This window comes from Hemiscyllium ocellatum, unplaced genomic scaffold, assembly GCF_020745735.1.
Source record: "Hemiscyllium ocellatum isolate sHemOce1 unplaced genomic scaffold, sHemOce1.pat.X.cur. scaffold_641_pat_ctg1, whole genome shotgun sequence".
NCBI lineage: Eukaryota > Metazoa > Chordata > Chondrichthyes > Orectolobiformes > Hemiscylliidae > Hemiscyllium > Hemiscyllium ocellatum.
In genome coordinates this window covers 43081-61917 of record NW_026869148.1, presented here as the reverse complement: position 1 = coordinate 61917, position 18837 = coordinate 43081, and positions in this window count along the sequence as shown.

Genomic DNA, 18837 nt, shown 5'->3' with positions numbered 1-18837 from the left:
GTCTCCATGTGACACAGACGTGAAAGATCCGAACCCCTTGGCCTCTTTGTTCCATATCACTACTCGAGGCCCTGTTTTAATTAGTGTAAGTCTGCCCTCGTTTGTTTTATCAAGATGTAATGTTTTGCATTTATTCCAATCCAAAAAAAAACCCTGAGCATTAAAGACAGTAGGAGTATACTTAAGAGGGAAATCAGGAGGGCAAAAAGGGGACATGAGATAGCTTTGTCAAATAGAGTTATGAATAATCCCAAGGGTGTTTATAAATACATTAAGAACGAAAGTGTAACTCGAGAGAGAGAAAAGGGCTCCTCAAGGATCAGCAAGGTAGCCTATGCGTGGAGCCGCAGGAGATGGGAGAGATACTAACTGAATATTTTGCATCAGTGTTTACTGTGGAGAAGGACATGGGCAATATAGAATGTGGGGAAATAGATGTCGAGATGTTGAATATGTCCATCTTACAAAGGAGGACATGCTGGGTGTCTTGTAACCTGTAAAGCTTGGTTAATCCCCAGCACCTGATCAGGTGTACCCGAGAACTCAGGGAAGCTGGGGATGTGATTGCTGGGCCTCTTGCTAAGATATTTGTATCATCAATTATCATAGGTGAGATGCCGAAAGACTAGAGGTTGGTTAATGTGGTGCCGCTATTTAAGAAAGGTGGTAAGGACAAGCCAGGGAACTATCGACCCGTGAGCCTGATATTGATGCTGGGCAAGTTGTTGGAGGGAATCCTGAGGAACAAGATGTGCATGTATTCTGAAAAGTGAGGACTGATTAGTGATTGTCAGCATGACTATGTGCGTGGGAAATCCTATCTCTCAAACTTGATTGAGTTATTTGAAGATGTATCAAACAGGATTGATGAGGGGAGAGAGGTGGGCATGATCAATGGAATTCAGTAAGGCTGCTCGACAAGCTTCCCCATGGAAGACTGGTTAGCAAGGTTAGATCTCATGGAATATAGGGTGAACTCACCGTTTGGATATAGAACTGGCTCAAATGTAGAAGGCAGGATGGTGGTGGAGGGTTGTTTTTCAGATTGGAGGCATGTGACCAGTGGAGTGCAGCAAGGATCAGTGCTGGGTCCACTACTTTTCGTCATTTATATATATATGGTTTAGATATGAGCATAGGAGATATAGTTGATAAGTTTGCAGATGACACCAAAATTGGAAGTATAGTGGACAGCGAAGAGGGTACCTCAAATTACAACAGGATGTTGTTCAGATGGTTGAGAAGTGGCATATGGAGTTTAATTCAGATAAATGTGACGTGCTGCATTTTGGAAAAGCAAATCTTAACAGGACTAATACACTTAGTGCCAAATTCCTAAATAGTGTTGACAAACAAAAATATCTTGCAGTGCAGGTTCATATTTCCTTGAACGGAGAGTTGCAGGTAGATAGGATATTGAAGAAAGTGTTTGGAATACATTCCTTTATTGATCAGAGCATTGAGTATAGAAGTTGGAAGGTCATGTACAGGACATTGGTTAGGCCTCTTTTGGAATATTGTGTGCAATTCTGTTCTCCGTGAATCGGAAGGATGTTGTGAAACTTGAAGAGGTTCAACAAAGATTTACAAGGGTATTGTCAGGGTTTGAGCTGCAGGAAGAGAGCAAAAAGGCTGGGGCTTTCTTTCCTTGGAGCATCAGAGAGTGAGGGGTGACCTCCATAGAGGTTTATAAACTCATTGGTAGCACGGATACGGTAAACAGACCAGGTCTTTTCACTGAGTAGGAGAGTCCAGAAATAGAGAGCATAGGTTGAGGGTGAGAGGGGAAAGATATAATTGTCAGCCTCCACCACTTCTTCTGGCAGCTTATTCCATACACGCACCCTTTCGGTCTCTTCAAAGACAAATCTTAGTCTGTTTTATTTTAGTAAAGCTACAACATTCAGTAGGGCGACGATTTATTTCTTTAAATACACATCTTATGATACTTTGATTAAGTTTTTTTTAATATAAAATACTGGTACTAATTTATTCTAGAGTCGTGTTTTGTAAAGCTGTAAGACTGTGTGCCTTTTTCTGGGTCTGTGGACTGTTAAGGTGCAGAGATGGCCATTTGTACAGTGATGTGCTCTTCCTGTTGGATGTAGGAGATTAAGGAAAGTTTCAATGATCCTGATTGTCTGCAGGAAGTGAGGATGCAAATCCTGTAGGATTTCATGGATCAGATGGAGCGATGGTTAAAGGTAATGAAGAATTTACAGGAGCCGGGGGTGGGGGGAGGTGAGATAGGTGGCGGTTTCAGAAAGGTAGGAAAACTGCCGATCCAGTCAGGGAGATTGGTTTCCTCTCGGAAAGGTAGGAGTGGAGGGCAAGTAGTGCAGGAGTCTCCTGTGGTTATTTCCATCTCAAACCAGTATACTGTTCTGGAAAGCATCGGGGGTCACACTCTCAGGGGAATATCGCACTGATAGCCAAGTTACTAGTGTAATGAATCTAGTGTAATGTGAGGTATAACAGGTTCCACGCGATCGATGGTGATAGGGGGCTCTCTAGTCTGCAGCACAGACTGCAGTTTCTGTAGCTGATAGTGAGACATCAGAATGGGGTGGTGCCTCCCTACTGCCTGGGTGAAGGATGGTTCCGACGGTGCAGAATATTCTGAAAGGGGAGAATGATCAGTGGGAGGTCGCTGTACATTGGTACCAATGACATAAGAGAAAAGGATGAAGTCCTGATGAGAGAATATAGCAAATTAGCCTGGAGAATAATAAGCAGATTGTGGTGGGTAGTAATATCTGGATTACTCCCGGTGCCACATGCTAGCGAGAGCAGGAATAGCAGGGTAGAGCAGATGAATGCGTGGCCAAGGATCTGATACAGGGGAGAAAGATTCACATTTTTGGATCATTGGAATCTCTGCTGGGGGAGAGGTGACGTGCATAAGACGGATGGATTACACCTGAATTGGAAGGTGTCTGATATCCAAGCAGGGAGATTTGCTAGTGCTGCTTGGGAGGCATTAAACCAGTGAGGGCATGGGGGTAAACCTAAAGAGATAGTGAGAAAGGAGGGAAGTCTGAGGCTGGTACAGTTGAGAAGTTAGACAGGCAAGGGCAAGGCACAGAATGAGGTCGGACTGACAAGGTACAATAGACAATAGGTGCAGGAATAGGCCATTCTGCCCTTTGAGCCAGCACCACCATTCATTATGATCATGGCTGACCATCCACAATCAGTATCCTGTTCCTGTCTTATCTCCGTAACACTTGATTCCATTATCTTTAACAGCTCTATCCATCTCTTTCTTGAAACTATCCAGAGACGTGGCCTCCACTGCCTTCTGGGGCAGTGCATTCCATGTGTCCACTACTCTCTGGGTGAAGACGTTTCTCCTCAACTCTCTTCTAAATGGCCTCTCCCTTATTTTTAACCTGCATCCTCTGGTTCTGGACTCACCCATCCATGGAAACATGCTTCCTGCCTCCAGAGTGTCCAACCTTTTAATAATCTTGTAGGTCTCAATCAGATCCCCTCTCATTCTTCTAAACTCCAGTGTATACAAGCTCAGTCGCTCCAATCTTTCAACATATGATCATTCCGGGAATTGTCCTCGTGAACCTACCCAATACTCCCTCAATAGCCACAATGCTCTTCCTCAAATGTGGAGACCAAAACTGCCCACAATACTCCAGGTGCGGTCTTACCAGGGCCCTGTACAGCTGCAGAAGGACCTCTTTGCTCCTATACTCAATTCCTCTTGTTATGAGGGCCAGCATGCAGTGAGCTTTCTTCACTACCTGCTGTACCTGCATGTTTGCTTTCATTGACTGATGTACAACACACCGAGATCTCGTTGTACTTCCCTTTACAAAACATGACTCCTTTTAGATAGTAATCTGCCTTCCTGTTCTTGCCTCCAAAGTGGATAACCACACATTTATTCACCTTAAACTGCATCTGCTATGCATCCGTCCACTCACCTAGCCTGACCAAGTTAACCTGTATTCTCATAACATTGTCCTCACATTTCACCCTGCCACCCAGATTTGTGTCATCAGCAAATTTGCTAATATTACTTTTAATGTGTTCATCTATTTTATCAATGTATATTGCGGTCCCAGGACCGAGGACACAGCTGCGGTCCCAGCACCGAACCTTGTGGTACCCCACTAGTCACTGCCTGCCATTCCGAAAGGAAGCGTTTATCACTACACTTTGCTTCCTGTCAGCCAGCCAATTTTCAATCCAAGTCAGTATATTCCCCTTTGTAAATCCATGCTGACTCTGAGGAATCCTATTACTGCTATCCAAATGAGCCATAATTTCATCTTTTGTAATTGACTCAGCGTCTTTCTCACCACTGACATCAGGCTAACCGGTCTATAATTCCTTGTTTTCTCTCTCCCACCTTTCTGGAAAAGTGGGACAACATTAGCCACCCTCCAATCTGACTCTATATCTCCTGATTCTGTATCTCCCCCTTCGCAAGGGACTGAACGTCATTCCTCACCAATAGGGCCATCCCACCCCCTCTGCCCATCAGTCTGTCCTTTTGATAGCACTGCACTGCCTTTATTTCAATGCAAGAGGTTTTACAGGGAAAGCAGATGAGCTTCAGATATGGTTTTGAACATGGGACTGGGATATAGTATGCATTACAGAAACGTGGCTTAGGTTGGAAAGGACAGGTAGCTTAATGTTCCAGGGAACAGATGTAAGAGGAAGGATAGAAAGGGGGATAAGAGAGAAGATGGGATGGTGTTTTTGATTTGGGATAACATTATTGTTGTGCTTAGCGAGGATATTCATGGGGGTTCGCCCGTTGAAATTACTTGGGTGGAACTGGGAAATAAGAACAGGATGATACCTCATTGAGGTTGTTTGTGTAGGTTTCGTACAGGTGCTTTGGTTTCCTCCCACAGACCAAAGATGTGCAGGTTTGGTGGATAATCCAGGCTGAATTGCCTATAATGTTCAGGGATGTGCACGCTATGTGGATTGGCCTTGGGAAATGCAGCGTTACAATGGTAGGATAGGAGGCTGTGAGGGTCAGTGTGGATGTGATGGGCCGAATGGCCTGCTTCCACACTTGGGATTCTCTGACAATAATTCTACTAGTTTTAAAATAGTTGCAGAAAATAATAGACCAGATCTAAAAGCTGGTGTTCAAAATTGGACAAAGGTGAATTTTGACGGTACAAGGCGAGAACTTTCAATATTTCTTTGCAACCCCAGGCAAAGGGACGGCTGGAAAGTGGGAACATAAGAACAGAAGGAATAGGAGCAGGGGTAGGCCATCTGGCCCGTCAAGCCTGCTCTGCTATTCAATAAGATCAGGGCTGATCTTTTCATGGCCTCAGCTCCACATTCCTGCTGTCTCACCATAACCCTTAATTCCTTTCCTGTTTGCAAATCTACATTTTGCCTTAAAGACATTCAAGTTGATAACGTCAACTGCTACACTCAGCAGGGAATTCCACAGATTCATAACCCTTTAGCTGAAGAAGTTCCTCCTCAACTCTGTCCTAAATCAGATACCCCCTTACTTTGACGCTATGCTCTCTAGGTTGACCCACCCCCCAGTGGAAATAACCTCCCTGCTTCTATCTTATCTATTCACTTCTTAATTTTATTTTTTCCAATACAACTTCCCATTCTTCTAAATTCCAACAAGTATAGTCCCAGTCTATTCAATCTCTCCACATACACCATCCCTCTCAACTCCCAATTCAAACTAGTGACCCTCCTCTGCACCCCCTCCAGTGTCAGGAGACCAAACCTGTATTCCAGTACTCCAGGTGTGGCCTCACCAGCACCCTGTACAGCTGCAGCATAACTATCCCTCTAGCAAGGAAGGACAATGCACCCTTCACCATCTCTTCTAGTCCCCTGGGATGCATTCCATCACAGCCAGGAGACCCATGTACTTTTGGGCTGTTATCTTTCCCAACACTACCTCTTTACTGAGAATGACTGTTTCTATGTCCTCATCTGCGATTGCCTCCATAGGCCTGTGAAAATGAGACAACAAGAGAACATAGACAGTATGTTCCTGTTAAGGCCAAGTCTGGTAGGTGTAGAGAATGCTGTGTGTCTAGGGAAATTGAGGGACTGGTCAAAAAGATGGAGGGATATGGCAGGTACAGACAGCTGGGTTTTAATGAATCCCTCAGAGTATAGGGGCAATAGGAGTACACTCGAGGGAAAACAGGAGGGCAAAAAGGCTACAAGAGATAGCTTTGGGGGGGAAAGAGGTTTAAGGACAATCCAAAGAGATTCTACCAAACACTAAGGACAAAAGAGTAACCAGGCAGAGAATAGGGACCCTCAAAGATCAACAAGGCTGTCTGTGGAACCACAGAAGGTGGGAGAGATACTACCCAAGGATTTCATGTCAGCTTTTACTGAAAGAGGATATGGAAGCTAGAGAGTTTGGAGAAATAAATAGTGATATCTTGACAACTGTCCATATTACAGAGGAGGTTGTACGGGATGTCTTATACAGAAAGCTGAGTAAATCTGTGGGACCTGATCAGGTGTATCCCAAATCTTTGTGGGAAGTTAGGGAAGTGATTTTCGGGTCCCTCGCTGAGATATTTCTATCACCGATAGCCACAGGTGAGGCGCTGCAAGACAGGCACCATTATTTGAGAAAGGTGATGAGGAAAGGCCAGGGAACAGTACACCGGTGAGCCTGAGGGTAGTGGCAGACAAGGTGTTGGAAGGAATTCTGAAGGACAGGTTTATATGTAATTGGAAATGTAAGAAGTGATTAGGAATAGTCAGCATGGCTTTGTACATACATCACTAACTTGGACTTCAGAAAGACATTCAAAAAGGTCCACATAACAGACTGGTTAGCAAGTTAGACACCATGGGATGCAGAGAGAACCAGCTATTATATACAAATTGGCGGGAAGGTTGGGGACGGAGGATAGTGCTTTTCGGACTGGAGGCCTGTGATGAGCAATATGGTGTAAGGATCGGTGCAGGGTTCACTGCTTTTCATCATTTATATCAATGATTTCTGTGAATATATGAGGTATAGTTAGTAGGTTTACAGTAGACATCAAAATTTGAGGTGTACTGGACAGCGAAGAAGGTTAACTCAGAGTACAATGGGACTTCAATCAAATGGGCTGAGGATTGTCAGATCGAGTTTATTTCAGATAAATGTGAGATCCTCCATTTTGGAAAAGCAAATGAGGGCAGGAATTATACATTTAATGGGAAGGTCCTGGGGAGTGTTGCTGAACAAAGAGACCTTGGAGTGCAGATTCATAGTTCCTTGAAAGTGGAATCATAGGCAGGGTAGTGAAGAAGGTGTTTAGTGTACTTGCCTTTACTGGTCAGTACATTTGAGTAGTGAAGTTGGGACGTCATTTTGCAGCGGCACAGCACATTGATTCATCCACTTCTGGAATTCTGCTTTCAGTCCTGGTCTCCCTGCTATCGGAATGATATTGTGAAACTTGCAAGGGTTCGGAAAAGATGTGCAAAGATGTTGCCAGGTTTGAGGGTTTGAGCTATATAGGTAGAGGGTGAATAGGCTGGGGCTGTTTCCCCGGAGCATCGGATACAGTTGTGAGGGGCAAGGATAGGGTGAAATCCCAGGGTCTTATTCCCAGGATATGTGAGTCCAAAGCTTAGAGCACAGGCTTCAGGTGTGAGGGAAAAGATTGAAAAGAGATTTAAGGGGCAATGTTTCCAGCTGAACACGGTACGTGTGTGGAAGGAGCTGCCAGAGAAAGTGTGGAGGCTGGTACAATTACCCAATTATGCCTTTGAGATGTTGTATGTGATTAGCAAAAGTTTAGAAGGATATACGCCAAGTGCTGGTGGATGGGATGAGATTAATTTAGGATATCTGGTCAGCATGGACAAGTTTTGGATCGAAGGGTCTGTTTCTCTGCTGTACATCTTTATGGCACTACTAAAATTAAGATGGGTTTCTATTTTATGGAGAGTTAGCAGAAGATCAACTAATTCTTCTTGGAGCTGAGAAGGTTAGGCAGGAATTTCGACCAGGAGCAGATTTCTTTGCAGGATATTTAATTTACAGAGAGACAGAGGGAGAAATTATTAACGTCACAATTTTGAGTAACTACCTTCAGGTAAATGGCTAATAAAATAGGTTAAAAATGTGAAGATTATTGTACTCACTAAGTTCTGAGCATCTGGAACAGTTTGTCCGCCAGCTGGATGCAGATCCAGTAGTTATTGAGAAAACGAATTTAGAATGTAACTTTTTTAAGGAAGGATTTGGAGGTCTACAGACAAATGGGAGGTGAGTTGGGATAGACTGGCACCATGTCCAGAGCGGCCAGTACAGCTGAATAGCCCCAAACCCTTGTCCTCTGTGTTACTGCCTCATTCACTGTGAATGATGAAGCTTATCCCAGGGCAGAGTCATAGAGACATACAGCATGGAATTAGACCCTTTGGTCGAACTGGTCCATGCCGACCAGATATCCCAACATTTGGCACATATCCCTCTACACCCTTCCTATTCACATACCCATCCAGATGCCAAATGGTGTAACTGTACCAGCCTCCACCACTTTCCTGAACAGAAGATTCCATACAGGCACCCATCTCAGTGTGAAAAAAAGTTGCCTCTTGGGTCACTTTTAAATATTTCCCCTCTCACCTTAAACCTACACCCTCTCGTTCTAGACTCCCCCACCCCAGGGAAAAGACCTTGTCTATTTTTCCCATCCATACTCCTCATGATTTTATAAAGTTCTATGAGGTCACCCCTCAGCATCCGATGCTCTTGGGAGGAGCCCACTCACGTCACAATGGGGCCCGGGTGATTGACAGCAGCTTCAGACCAATAGGAGAATTGGCGTGATCCTCCAGCCAATGGGAGTGAATTGGGGTGGGTCCAGCAGGCCAACACATGGCCATGAGCTGTGCAGGCACAGTGTCACGGTGAGGGGGGGGGGGAGGGGGGACCTAGTGAGTGTGAAGGGAGTGGGAGAGACTGCAAAGTCTGGTGAAGAAATGGAGCTATTGTGGACTGGGAGGGTTTATAAACGCACAGTTTTAGGCTGCTAGACCTGAATTAGAAATTCCTGGTAAATTAGAACCAAAAGAACTGCGGATGCTGTAAATCTCGCACAGCAACCAGAAGGTACTGGTAAAACTCAGCAGGTCTGGCAGCATCTGTGAAGAGAAATCAGAGTTAACATTTTGGATCCGCTGACCCTTCCTCAGAACTGATGTTACTGAAAATTAATGTCGGTTTATATGCAGAAGGTAGGGGTTAAGGAGTAAATGATAGGTGGTGATATAGTCCAAGAGCAGTTGGACAAAGGAGTGGATAACGATCTGGCTGGGGGAGGGTGAATAGCTGTTTCTGGGGACTGTTCGTGGCTAACTATAGCTAATGTGTAATGGCAGGCTATGTGATAACAAGGCCTTGTGTGTGGGTTAAGAGGCTAGGGCGCTAGGTCATTGGAGAGTTCAGGACGTGAAATTATTGAATTTGATACTGGGGATGGAGGTGTGCAGGGTCCCCAAGTAGAAGATGAGGTGTTGTTCTTCCAGCTTGTGTTAACGTGTGGCACTGGAAAAGCACAGCAGATCAGGCAGCATCTCAGGAACAGGAGAATCAACGTTTTCGGCATATTCCTTTTATCAGGAATGCCGGGATTGGGTGGGGTGGGAGGGAGTAAGAGGGCTGAGAGATAAATAAGAAGTGTGGGTCCGGTTGGTGGGAAGGGAGCTAGGAAGGCAATAGGTAGATGTAGGTGGAGGGTAATGGAGAGAGGGTGGAGTGGATAATTGGAAAGGACGATGGACAGGTGGGACAGTTCAAGAGGGTGGTGTCGAGTTGGAGGGTTGGATCTGGGATAAGGCAGGGGAGGGGAGATGAGGAAACCTTGATTCTGTGGTTAAAGGGTCTCAATGTGGAAGATGAGGTTTTCTTTCTCCAGGCGTCGGGTGGCTGGGATTTGGTGGTGGAGGTGGCCCAGGACGTGAATGTCCTTGGCGGAGTGGGTGGGGAAGTTGAAGTGGTCGGCCACAGGATGGTGGAGTTGGTTGGTGCATGCATCCCAGAAATGTTCCCTGAAACATTCTGCAAGTTGGTGTTCTTTGTCAACTCCCCAGTAGAGAGGAGACCACATCGAAAGCAAAGGCCATAATAGGTGAGGTGTTTGGATGCGCAGGAAAATCTCTGCTGGATGTGGAAGGGCCCTTTTGAGGTGTGGGCACAGGTTTTACACCTCTTGCAGTGGCAAATGAAGGTGCTGGGAGGGGACGGTGGGTTGGTGGGGAGCATGGATCTGACTAGAAATTCACAGGGAATGGCTTTTGAATGTAATGGAAATGTTTGAAGTGCAAGATAGTTGCTACTCATTTAAATTCTCTTAATGGGAGTAACTAGCTGAAACTAGAGAGACGTTGTGACAGGAGACCTCAGACCCGTGGTATGCTCCTCTTGTACAATGTGGGAAATAAGGGACACTTCCAGTGTCCGTGACGGCTATGTGTGCAGGATGAGTGCCCATCTGCAGCTACTGGGAAACTGCTTTTCAGACCTGGAGCTGAGAGTGGACTCACTGTGGAGCAATACTGAGAATATTATGGGCAGCACGTTCAGTGAGTTAGTCACACTGCAGGTGAGGGTTACACAGGCAGAAAGGGAATGGGTGACCATCAGATCAACTAAAAGGCTCAGGAAGGGAGTGCAGGACTCCCCAGTAATCATTCCCCCTTCTCAGACAGATATTGTGCACTGCTTGGGATTCTATAATGGGGGGAACAGGTGGGGTGGACTCTCAGGGGAAATCAGCAACAGCCAGGTCCATGACACCACAGAGAGCTCTGCTGCACAGAACGGGAGGAAGGAGAATGGCAGAGCTATAGTGACAGGGGATCCAGTAGTCAGGGTCAGAGACAGGCGTGTCTGTGGCCACAGACATGAATCCAGGACAGTGGAATTGAACCCAGGTCCATTTATTGATGAGTGCACAGAACAATAAAGGTCAGTGTCCCAAATGCAACCTTCAGCACTTGGTCACCCTGAAGCTCTACTGTCCAGGGACTGTGCACTTGTGCTGAGCCCTTCAGAGGGCTTGAAGGAGATGGGGAGAAAACAGGAACAGGGTTGTGTTGTAGATCTACAAACTAACCGTCACCCTCCACTTTTGGTCTCCCCCCTCTGTCTCCCACCTCCCATCGTACCTCCTCCCCACCGCAGGGAAAAGACCTTGTGTATTTACCTTATCCATGCCCCTACTGATTTTATAAACCTCTATAAGGTCACCCATCAGCCTCTAACGTTCCAGGGAAAACGGTGTATTCAGCGTCTCCCTGTAGCTCAAATCCTCCAACCCTGGCAACATGCCTGTAATACTTTTCTGACCCCTTTCAAGGTTCACAAAATTGTTTTGATAGGAAGGAGACCAGAATTGCACACAATATTCTAAGCGTGACCTAACCAATGTCCTGTACAGCCGCAATATGACTTCCCAACTCCTATACTCCGTGCTCTGACCAATAAAGGAAAGCATACTAAACATCTTCACTAATCTATCTACCTGCGATTCTGCTTTCAAGGAGCTATGAACCTGCACTCCAAGGTCTCTTTGTTCAGCAGCACTCCCGAGGACCTTACCATTAAGTGTATACTCCCTGCTAATATTTGCTTTTCCAAAATGCAGCACCTCACATTTATCTAAATTAAAGTCCATCTGCCACTTCTCAGCACATTCAACCATCTGATCAAGATCCTGTTGTAATCTGAGGTAATCCTCTTCACTGTCCACTACACCTCCAATTTTGATGTCATCTTACTATCATTACTTCCTATATTCACATCCAAATCATTAATATAAATTTATGAAAATTAGTGGATCCAGCACCGATCCTTTGTGACACCCCACTGGTCACAGGTCTCCAATCTGAAAATCAACCTTCCGCCACCACCCTCTGTATTCTATTTTTGAGCCAGTTTTGTATCCAAATGGCTAGTTCTCTCTGTATTCCATGAGATCTAATCTTGCTAACCGGTTTCCCATGGGGAACCTTGATGAATGTCTTACTGAAGACCATGTAGTTCATCTCCACCGCTTTGCACTGTCAATCCTCTTTGTTGTTACTTCAGAAGAATTGACTCAAATTCATGAGACGTGATTTCTCACACACAATGCCATTATTAATATCCACGACTTAATTCTGTACATTGGGGTCGGTGTCACCCAGTTATAGGTGTTAATATTCTGGATGAAGTTCATGTACACCAGCTTTGTGTTAGTGGCTTTGTATTGTATCTTGTTAATATCACCAACACACGTGGGTTCCTTTGGAAAGGCAGTCCCTATATCCCTAACCCCCCTCCCATCTGCTGTGCCTCCTCCATCCTCACCGTCGAAAGTAAGTGGGAGGAGCTCATGGAGTTTCCATGTGAGTGAGATTGAGAACATCTTCCCTTCTTTCCACTAGCCCACCAGGAAATGGTGGTCGTGTCCTTACCTCTGGGCCAGGAGGATCGGGTTCAGGGTTGAGTAACAGCATCTTTGAAAAGGCCCAAGCCCAAGCAACCAGGCCATACTGTCTCCCAGCTGTCCCTGCCTGAGCCTCCAAACAGAACCTTCCTGTAGTTTCTCTCCTGTTAGACTCTCCCATTGCTCAGTTTGTCCAGGATCCAGCTGCACTGCTCCTGTCCCTCACTGACCTGTCCATTCCCCAGTGTCCCTCCACATTCATTCATTGTTTACAATCCCATTGTCCCAGTCCTCCAGCCCCGCCCCTTCACCCTATTGGGCAGCAGCTGCTGTCAATCACCAGGGCTCCTGTGTGATCTGGAGCATGCTCTGTAGGAAGGGAGACCAGTGCACAGGCACAGTGCTGGGCAATTGGTGGCGTATGTGCAGTATGGGTCAGTGCCAGGAAGGGAGGCTGTGGGTGTGTGGGATTAATCTGTCATTGGCAGCTCCCTCCCTTCCTCCCTCTGAGAACAGGACCCAGGGGAATGGCCCCTCCCCCGGTATCATGACAAGTGGTCAGCGTATCAGTGTGGGGAGCATTTTGCAGAAAGTTATCAGAACTCGGGAATGTTATGGAAATGAACAAAGATGGGCCTGCAATTAAAGTTCAAACTTGATTCATTTTAGTTCAACCAGATATGATTTTGGCCAGTGTGCGCAGGATGATTCTCATCAGAGGATGGGAGTGGGGAAAATAAATAAGAGGTTCCAGATTGTGGAAAAAAAATCAGTTCGTTCTGCCCCAGAAGGGAACCCTGAGAGGTTTGGGGAGGATTCACTAACACCCATTCCCCTGAGAGGTTTGGGGAGGATTCACTAACACCCAGGAGGCTCCGAGTCAGACTCATTGATTTGACTTGATTAGATTAGATTTCCTACAGTGTGGAAACAGGCCTTTCGGCCCAACCAGCCCACACTGACCATCGGAAGAGTAACCCACCCAGACCCATTTCCCTCTGACTAATGCACCTAACACTGGGCAATTTAGCTTGGCCAATTCACCTGGCCTGTGCATCTTTGGATTGTGGGAGGAAACCGGAGCACCCGGAGGCAACCCACGCAGGCACGGGGAGAATTGAACCTGGGACCCTAGTGCTGTCATGCCACCCTTTTTTTTGGTTCTTTGTCTGCAGGCAGGAGCTAGGAAGCTGAATTCAAATAGAGGAGAGTGAGTTAGAGCTGGGTGTGAAGGAAAGGAGTGAGGAGATTGGTTTGGATTTCAGCTCACAGAAGAGAGAAATTGTGAGACTGAGATTTAATGTTTTGGGGGAACAAAGAAACTACAATTTAATACTATAATTGTCTCATGAATTTCCATCCTGTGTTAACGGTGGTGACTTGTTTTCTCAGTTGTCGGGTACTGAACGGGCAGATTTGTGGATGAGAAATTCAAATTGAGCTTCATGTTCAGACCCGATGGTTACTTGATCCGTGCCGATCTGAATATCATTGGCCTTTTCATGTGGAAGGAAAGGTGTGTATTCTGTCCGTGGGCAAATATTTCAAATGTCAGTGTGTCTGGAAAAAATACTGAGACACAGCCAAGTCCATGTTAGCGTGGTGACTGTGGAGAGAGATTTAATTTGCTTTTAAAAGTCTGAAAAAACATGGCACATTTCCAAGGGACAATTAAGTCACAGATTTGTATGAGGATAAGTTTTAAATTAACCATGCAATCAGAAAGACACAAGGATACCTGCAACATGGAAAATGCAATGAAAATGGAATTGTTGTAAAGGAGTTGATTCTCGATCATGGTTTTTTATCCATTAGTGTTGTCACGTCGGTTCCAGTGCCATGGGGAAATACTGGAAATGTGATGAATGTAACGTAGGTTTCAGTTATTAAACTGGAAAAAGTGCAGACGAAACTTACAAGAAGTTTTGCCAGGGCTCAGGGGTCTGAATTATAGGGAGAGGTTGGACAGGCGAGGATTTTTGTTTTTTGTTTAGAGCAGAGGAAACAGAGGGGGGATCTTTTCTAGAAGTGTATAAGATCATGAGAGGCTTGGGTAAGGTGATGCACTCAGTCTCTTTCCCAGGAAATCAAGGAGTGGAGGAATCAGTTGAAGGTTAGAGGAGAAAGAATAAAAGGGAAGCTGAGGGGGCAACAGGTTTACACAGAGGTTGGTATGTATAAGGACTGAGCTGCCAGTGGAAGTGGTTGAGGTGGGTATATTAACAACAGGTAAAAGACATTTGGACAAATACATGGATAGCAAAGGGTCAGAAGCAGATGGGCCAAGTGCAGGGAAATGGGGTTAGTGTGGATGGACATTCTGGTCAGTTTGGGCCAAAGGGCCTGTCTCTGCTGTAGGGCTCTAACTCCAAGTCTATTTACTATTTCTCCTGCTATCTCTGGGAGCACCCTGGGATGTATTCCATCTGTGCAAAGAGACTTATCTACCTTTAGCTCCATTAGCTTGCCCAGCTCTAACGCTTTTGTGATAATGGTTATTTCTTTTTCCTCACCTTCCCCAGTTTCTTTATCAATTCTTGACATGTTCTTCGTATCATCCACTGTGAAGACTGACTGCTGTGTACTCCTATTCCTGAACCCTGCTGGATAGGAATAACTACGTTAGCAGAACTCTGAGAGGTCTTCTTTGGGTCTTTATTGATGAGCCATGGCAGTTACCTGGATAGTGTACATGCAGAACACCTCCAGGCAGCATCAGGTAACTCCTCGCTTGTCCGATGTATGGCTCCCATTCTTATACCTTTGTGGTTTGTGGTTTTGAATGGATGCTGCCTCTCAGTATTCTCTCCATGGCGATGGCAGTTAAAAAGTCGAGTTCAGCTCAGCACTTTGTGGTTAAACCACATACCCCTCCCCCACGCCCCTGTGGCTCAGTGAGGTATCTGACAGGCACTTCAGTTTCAGCTGGGCTGTCTGTCAGGATTCTGATGTGGAAGAACTGGTGTTAGAGCGGGGTGGGCAAAGTTTAAAAAAAAACACACATCACCAGGTTATAGTCCAACAGGATTATTTGGAAGTACAAGCTTTAGGCATGTGCTGTGATTTTGAACTTGATCAGGATTATCTCTATTGTCACAGTTTCGTGTTTCAAAAATGACAGAGGCCATATGTTCCCCACACAATAGGTTCCCCTCTAGCAGTGCAAACTGCTATTCTTGCCCTGGGGACAGCTACTCATCACTTGACTCCCCCAATCCCATTTAACGTTCTACTGATCTTTAAAGTTTTTCTAATCTCCTAGTTTCTCCTTGCTCTTTGCCAATTTGTGTGTTTTCTATTTCAATTTGATAAGACTCCCTTATTTCCTGAGCCACCCAGGGCAGATTACTCCTTTTCCTACAGTCCTTCCTTTTCCCTGATATATACTTTTGCTGAGCAGTTTGAAATATCCTTTGATATTTCTCCACTGTCTGTCAACTGTCCCCACCTAAAGTCTTTGCTTCCAGTCTACATTAGCCAACTCCTGTCCCATCCTATTGTAGTCTCCTTTGTTTAAGCACATGATCTGGATTGGATTCAATCTTCCCGCTTTCCAACTGTATTCTAAATTCAACCATACTTTTCACAAGTCTTTTATCAGATTACAAGGTGAGGCGATGTTATCTGGGTGTTTTGGTTTTCATTATCAGAGACCTTGGCTTTGTAATAAAGTCCAGGATAGATATTCACAACAGAGTATTCTGGACGGTGTGAATGTACTACACAGTCTAAAACCATAAATCACTGTCTCCCCTCAGTTTACATGATTTGGAGAATCCGATGTTGGACTGGGGTGTACAAAGTTAAAAATCACACAACACCAGGTTATAGTCCTTCAGGTTTAATTGGAAGTACACTAGATTTCGGAGCGTTGCTCCTTCATCATGATCCAATTACACCTGTTGGACTATAACCTGTTGTGTGATTTTTAACTCATCTCAGTTTAAAATTGCAAAATCATTATCTCCTACACGCTTCCTCCCTATCTAAGTGTGGAATGCTAATCCACCTGACTATCCTGCATTTTCCAAAATCTCCTTTGGTGAAGGTGGTGAGTTTTGGATTCAGCTTTCCAGTTATTACCGTAAGAAGATGAGCACTGGGCACAGGAGAGGGAATGCAGCCCTTCGAACCAGCCCCACCATTTAATACGGTGATGATTGAGCTCACCTCGGTCTCAGCTGGATTTTCCCACCTGCTCTCTCTCACCCTTCATCTCATTGCAAATTCAACATCGGTATCTCTTCAGTAAATTTCCTCTTTGTCCTGGAATCCACTGTATTTTGAATAGGAATTCCACAGATTTACAGCACATTGAGATAGGTACATTCTTCCACAGAGAATAGAATAGAATCCCTACAGTGCAAAAACAGGGTATTCATCCATGGAGTCCACACCGATCCTATAATGAGCATCCCATTCAGACTCACCCATTCCCTGTATTTCCCATGGTTAATGGTTTAACCTGCGCATGCATGGATACTGTGGGCAATCTAGCATCTCCGATCCACTTTACCTGCACATATTTGGAATGTGAGATGAAACTGGAGCACCCAGAGGAAACCCCACAGACACGGGGAGAACATGTAGATTCCACAGGGTCGCCTAAGGCTGGAATCAAATCCAGGTCCCTGACGCTGTGAGTAAGCAATGCTAACCATTGAGCCACCTCTGCTTAAAATCTGCTCCTCCTATGAACCTCCCCACCCCCAAGTTGACTGAATCTATATTCCTTACATCAGAAAATCAGGTTGTGGAAGCAGATGTCTCAGTAAAACCAGTGACAGCCCACAGGTCCTGTCTGTCTGAATGGGGATCCTATACACAACATTCTCCAGCCTATACTTTCATTCACTTTCTCGAGACAGGGCTCCAGTGGCTTCATGGGGACTACAACTCCCACAATCCCTGAGGCAGGGACCACGCGTGTGTACATGTACAGAATATGGGCGGGTTTTGGAACATATGCTTTGGGTAAGTATACTTTGCGGAAAGTTTTTCACACTGGCTGGAGGAGGAATGCATCTGCTTATTGTATTGATCTGCTGGGGGGTCAAAGTGTCACCACACCCTTGTAGGACCACTCTCCATCCCCAATTCATTGTAATGCTGGGAATCGACCAATGGGCATCAAAGAAGAATCTGACCCATTCTCCCAGCCTGAAGGACCCTCTTCTGTCCAGGATCTGCCACCTCCCTTTCTGTTTCCTTTTGTTTCATTCTGCTGTTACATTATTGACTTGCAGCAACTGAAGGGAAAGGAAGTGAACCCAGAAAGGGTGCAGAGTCTAACCAGGGACTAGAAGTGGTGGCATGGATCTGTTTACCAGTAACTCCATGAGAATGGGGAGGGTGTACACTAGGGGGTAGCAGAGTCAGAATGGTGGGAGAGAGTAAGTGGGCTGGAGGGTTACAGCTTTGGGGGAAGAAAGGGGAAAAAGATATTCCAGAGAAACTAGAATTGTCTGTTCTGAATTTCTAACCTGTACATATCCCTTTATACAGGGGGCGAGATGGTGAAGGTTTGCAGACTGAAATCTCAAACTCATGTGCAGATTGTGATTAAGTTAACCAGCATTTGAAGAACCAAAGATAGAGAATTACTCGGCCAAAATCCTGCACACACTCCCACACAGCATTGTCGTTCTCTCTGTGCCAAATGGACTGTGAATGGTACAAGACAGCAGCTCTCTACCACCTTCTCTAGGGTAACTAGAGATGGGGAATAAATGCTGGCTGAGCCAGTGATGCCCATATCCTGGAAATGGTTTCTATCTCTAGTTGCTGAAACCCAGTTGATGTTACTGCAGGATGATGAGGGATGCTGAGTGCATCCTCCAGGAGGCAGCACCATCACATTACCCCTGCCTACACTCACACAGTAACACCGCAACGTCACTGGAACAAAAGGCAGTAAAACCAAAGGAAGACTTAGATATAGTTCTTCGAGGTAGAGTCCTGAAAGGGGATTGGAACACAGCAGGAACAGGAGACTGAGCTGGATGGTCAGCTGTTTCCCATTGAATAGTGGAGCAGGATTGAAATGGCTGAATGGTCTCCTCCTGCTGCTATCTCCCAGGTATGTATATAGTCATGGAGCCCGGGTAGGAAGGAGTGGGCAGGGATTCTCCAAGAGATTGCACTTCCACAACAGGTTTCAGTGAGCGATGGTTTGATGGATTTTATTTAACATTTACAAACCTTGTGTTAAAGATAAATTTTTGTTTTAAAATGTTGTGACAGTTTTTTGAACAGCAAATACAATTAAAGAAAATAATCTGTCTGAATATAACAGTTTTAAAACTTTCAACCTCTGTAAAACAAAATCCTGTCTATTCCCGGACACCACCACTTTCCAGCTACTCAAGCTCCCTCCCTGTCTGAACCTTTGGTTTGATTTAACTGCTTTTAAGGTCTCACT